This window comes from Symsagittifera roscoffensis, chromosome 4, assembly GCF_963678635.1.
Source record: "Symsagittifera roscoffensis chromosome 4, txSymRosc1.1, whole genome shotgun sequence".
Classification (NCBI taxonomy): domain Eukaryota; kingdom Metazoa; phylum Xenacoelomorpha; order Acoela; family Convolutidae; genus Symsagittifera; species Symsagittifera roscoffensis.
In genome coordinates, this window is record NC_087065.1 from 73,804,303 (window position 1) to 73,810,302 (window position 6,000).

The window sequence follows — 6,000 nt, forward strand, 5'->3', positions numbered from 1 at the left end:
TGTGTATTTATGTATACTTGTATGTACGTATGTGTGTATGTATGTATGTATGTTTGTATGTATGTATGGATTAAAGTAAGTTTGTATGTATGTGTGTATGTAGGCATAAAAATATGTTTGTCTGTGTACTTATGTAGGTACGTTTGTATGTTGTGTGTATGTATGTATGTATGTATGTATGAATGTATGTATTTATGTCTTTTTTTGCATATTGTATGAATCTGTGTATGTATGTGAAATGTATGTCTTGATTGATGTATCTATGGACGTATATAAAATATAGCTAACAATGAAGATTTTCTTTTCTGTTTCTTCAAAAAACTATAACGATTTATGTTGATATATGACAATGACGAATGTTTAATAGTGATTTTATTACCATGGCCTCATCAGCTTCCATTTTATGAAACTTTTCTACATTTTAAGAAAACTTTCTTGTTTCGATTGTTTCTGAGAATATTCAATTCGGGTAGACAAAAAAGCAGAAACGTTCGAGGTTTTTCTTTGAAAAAGAAATTAATTGAACGATTTGAGTCGGGATATGAATGTTTGATGAAGTAATGATTTCAATTCGATAGTTTCAACTGAACATACTCATTAACTTTGACAGCTATGAACGGGAATGTGTTCGAAAAAAAATTATTTAATAGACCAGTTATGACCCACTAAACTATCGTCTCGTGATAAATGCTACAAGCTGCGTTTGGCAGTGAATGAAACTGAAGAAACAATTGCTGTGGTTTAGCGAGATGCTATTTGAAGTAATTCTTTCTTATAGGATAGCTTTGAGGAACCGGAGTCAACCCGGCCTCTCTTCTGTCGTCCCACTATGGGATATTAAACTTTTTATCTGGGTTTATTGGAAGGATAGGAAAAACATTTAATGATACGAAGGAACGGTCTGGGAATCGAACTAGGGCTACCTGCTTCCAAGTCCTGTGCAGATTCGCTTGTGGTAACACAGATATCTAATAGACACTACTTTTTGCCAACCAATCATCTGAGGTCTTAGAAAGCATGGATGGAAAAAGACAAGAGTTGAAATCTGAGTGTTTTCTGTAATGTTCATAGATTTTGTGCGTTGAGTTAAAAGTATTTTTTCATGAGGGAATTGAAACAAAGAGAAACAAAAATTTTGATCTATTGGAGTCACTGCCTTGGCGGTGGCCAACGGGTCATTCCTCTGTCTCTCAGTGTATATGACGGATTGTGTCAGATCCGTATGAACCTCCTCCGCTAGTCGGTCAGGGGGACGTGTCTGGCAAGCCAGATTGGGAACCCCAAACCCAAAGACCTTCTCGCCATGTCTTTACATGATCCCAGAGTGTCGGACTTTTCACTTTTGATCAACTAGCTCCAGAGACCAGCTTCAGATGCCCCGCCAAAGACATCATCGACTAGTATCGTATTTGGTTTCGGTGATGTTGAGAATGCGTTGGAAGGTAGCGAAACAATGACAGAAAAAAACCGGCTAATAGTTAAAACGTCCAAAATATTATGCATTGGATTAAATGCATACGTTAGATGAAAAAATTGACATCTCAATGAGGGATAAACATGAAATTTATTAAGTTAATTGTACTGATTTAACTATCGCTATGAGTAAATGAAATGCTTATTCTCTTGTGTTAATTCAACAGCTGTTTAGTGCAGTGGTAGTGGAGTGCGCTGGCAATCCTGGGGTTATAGGATTAATCCTCGACCTGAGCCAAAAAATAAAAAGTTTTTAATCTCCTTTCAAATCTATAGGCCCTTAAAAATCGAAGCCACAACCGCTTACGTTCGAACACTAGTTTTCATTTGAATTATTTTCGTCAAGTTTGAATGTGCCTGTGCTTTTTCTTTTTTACTTTGTCCTTCATTTTTTGCCTTTTTTCATCTTTATGCATGTGTTTGCAATAACTTTGAATATTAGCGTTTCGAAAATTATCGAAAAAAAAATGTCCGATTAAGGAGCAGTTAGTGTAATGGTAACACAAAAAACTTCCAACACGATGAAGTGAAAAACAATCCTTGGGAGGCTTTAGAATAGATTGATTAATTGTTCATACAATTCTCTTCAGAAGCACAAAATGCAAGAATAAACACAAGAGAAAAACAATTGCCGAAAATGTTGTAAAAATTTTTCCTTGCCCAATGATTTGGTAGCAATATCGCTCCTAAACGAGATCAAATAATTCGTTATTGGTTTTTCAAAACATAATTTGTCTGTTCAATGCAGCCTTGCCTTCAAAGGGTGTGGGGCTGATTTGATGAAAATGATTTGATTTCCGACTTTTCAATGCGTATTAAATAGTAATGAATTCGGCTGGTAGGGTTTTTTGAGTTAGACAGTTGTAGTGGCTGTTTTGCTCGAGCCCCTGCGGGGACGCAAAACAGCCGTGATGACTTTGAGCAAAAAGCGGTGAGCTTGTCAATGATTGTTCCTTTATGGTGGAAAGCGGATATGTATTGTAAAAACAAGTTCACCGAACACTTTAAATTGTCAAAAAGTGCGGTGATGACGATTTTTATAGCTGACACAGAAAAATTAGTGAGAGAGATAACATAAAGCCTAATCACTACACATGATAAACTTCAAATCACTTTTCAACAAAGTACTGCATTATTACAAAGGTCGATGGCTTCTTTTTTTTATGGAGAATAAAACATAAACGAGCATTGATACACATAAACACAAAAGTCGATGGGTAGAAGTTTCATGACGAGCAACCATATACGGAAGAAGTTGAGGAGTGAAGAGGTTTTGACAGTGAGAAGAGAATTAGAGGAACCTGACAACACAAACCTTTTTACTTCCCTCAACTATCTTTTACCAGAGAGGTACATATTAGTGAATTTCAAATAGACTACCTTCTAAAAGTCAAGGGCTCCACGAGTGCCGCTTGGAACTGCTGATCCTTGACGAGGATTTGGCTGGGAGACTGCTGGGACAGTACTTCCTTCCTGAGGTCTCTCTTGTTGTACATTTCCATCAGCGTTAAGGGCAACATGTGCTGCATATTTTCTCACATCCGTTTCGTTGCCGTTCACCTTCAATTGAACGACGTGGATGGAGTGTGCCTCTGTGCACATGTCTCCCTCGTTCTTTGATGGCTTGTACCATCCCAGCAGTCTGAAGCCCGGGGCTTCGTTATACTCAGTAATTTTAGCGTTGACAGATGCTTTGAAATTAAAGGCATTGTAAACAGCCGAATTTGACTCTATTTTTTGAGGCTCAGTGGCAAATATGGCAAGAGCACGAACGCTCTGCATTTCAATGACTTGCTTGGATGTCCGCTGTCCACCTGCTTCTTGCCAAGAGACTCTTGCTCGCAAGGCATTGGAGCCTAGCCCACTTTTTTCCAGGCAAAGGCAGGTTCTCTCTTTACCCGGCGTCGATAAATTTCCATCACACAAGTTACCACAGCAAGCACTCGGTGCAATGGCAACCCGTGTGAGTTTGAGGTCATTCGTTGTAACCGCAAACCACTTCATTGCAGTTTCGTGCTCCACGTCAAAACTGAGTGGGGTTTCAATGAAGTGGCTTTCGGCAGTTGGCACAAGCGGCTCCTCAGTATCTAGCAGCAAGTTCTCACTCTGCAGTGTCCCTTTGAGATCGACATTCAACATGTGCAGAGTGGTTCCAGGCCTGATATTGTTGAAATATCGCAGAAGAATTCTCGACTGCTCAGGCGTAGCAGTAAAGAGGGCGCAGACTGTGGAGGATCCAGGGACCCCAAAAGTAAAAACCGATCGTATTTGTCCTGCTGCTGCAGGGACGATTTGGCAGAAGGGCCAATGCCTCTCCATTGCTTAAAGCGAACAGGCTCGCCACTTCGTCGTCCGTGTAGAAATGTCAGCAGAAGTTTTTTCTCGTCCGCGTCATCCCCTTGCGCAATATCTGTGAGGGTCACGACCTCGAAATGATTTCCAAAGGCTTGCTGAGCCTCAGTAAGGTTTAGTCGTGGTGTCAGTACAGGCATAATTTGAACTGAAATAAATCAGACAACTTTTAAAACAACCAAAAAATGAACTAAATGAGCTGAGGCAAGAGTTCAAAGAAAAATGGAAAAAAAAATTGGGCGACTGAAAGGAAGGAGTGCACTTCACAGTTGATCTTTAGGAGAGAACAAACACGTTTTATCTAGTCTACGATCAGTTTAAAGAAGACAACAACAATATTTCAATTTCAAGATTGTTGAATTAGTGAACCGCATTAAATGGCGCGGATACCAGTAAACACATAACAACAAAATAATAATTGAAGTATGATGAATTAATGAACCACATTGAATGGCGCGGATACCATTAAACAAATAACAACAAAATAATATTTAAGGTTTGATGAATTAATGAACCGCATTGAATGGCGCGGATACCAGTAAACAAATAACAACATTTTAAAAATGTTTGTTTTTTTGAATTATTGAACCGCATTGAATGGCGCGGATACCAGTAAACACATAACAACAAAATAATAATTTAAGTTTGACGAATTAATGAACCGCATTGAATGGCGCGGATACCAGTAAACAAATAGCAACATTATAAAAATGTTTGTTTGTTGAATTAATGAACCGCATTGAATGGCGCGGATACCAGTAAACAAATAAGAACAATAAAATAATTTAAGTTTGCTGAATTAATGAACCGCATTGAATGGCGCGGATACCATTGACGACTGAAGCGAATTTCTGTACTTCCCGATTGAAAATGAGGCAAAATTGATGTACTAAGTCAATGTCGTTCATTTCTCTGTTTGCTGTTGTTAGAGAGTTTTGCACCGCCTCAAGAAGGGCTAGTCGTTCGCATTTGTTCGTTTCGGGGTTGTCAGAGAAACCAGTGGCAAATTGAAGGACACCCCACGGTTGAAGCTGAGGGAGGGCTGTTTCGGCAGAACCTTTACCAGTGTTGTGGTCGTACAAACTTTGCCGAAGATTTTCTGACTGGTCAGTAAATATGAGGGGTGGCTGCCTCGTGCTGATCAACAGAAACACGTAACCGTTGGCTGTTGAAGGCAGCTGGATCCGTCTTGCTCGAAACGGCGACAACTGAAACGCAGGCAGCTCTACATGTTCCCTGTTGGCGGACGTTTCGGTCAGTCGTTGTATGTACTCGTCCCAGGGACTCTTTTGTTTCAACAGGGACTCTATTGCGTTAACAGTTGTCTCAGCATCGCCGATGAAAGTTATATCGCCCAGTTTCTTAACTCTGCTGAACAGCACATATATTTGTGGTCGCTCCCATAACGCATACTCATTCTCGAGCAAGGAAATTTTAGTTAGAAGTTGAGGAAGCTCACCGCCCATAGACTTATGTATCGTCATTGCCACAAAGTTTTTCACAGGATATTGCTTTCTGTGACATGGCGTGCCGAAAAATGAGTGGTTAAAGCCATCACTTTGACTGAGTCGTAAGCATCTCCAACCTTGCGTCAAATAGTCACTGTGCGAAGTATCTATCGGTGGCAGTTGATTAGTACCGGGAGGAGCCAGCAGCACATTGATTGTATTGTCGTCATTTGCGGAAGAGAAAACAGCCAATTGCCCCTGGCTAAACTGATCATCAGCATTATTGGACGTCATTCGTAGGAGAGCGCCGGGAAATAAAAAGAGAGTGCTGGGCTCCCAACAGTGCTGATCGAGGAACTTGGAGACTTTTGCACTGGCCCTGTCCCACAAACCGGCATTGCTACGGCGAACTTCATCTAGTGCAGATACTTCATCAACGAGTGTGCCAGAAGCCCTTATCAGAGACACTTTGTTGAGAACAGCTTTACGTTCTGCGGAACGTTTACCGCAAACTCGTATTACAGTAGATGGCACATTCGTCTCATCACACACATATTGGCAGGAGTTTCGGATTTTGTCCTTAATGTAGCGCATATCTTCAGTGCTGATGTCTGTAGCTGTAATTAACTTAAGGAAGTGGCGATCTTCATCGTTGTTCATTCGTATGCACTGACAAAAGTGATACAATTTTACTTCTGTTAGCATCCGGGGCGATATCCAAACCGAA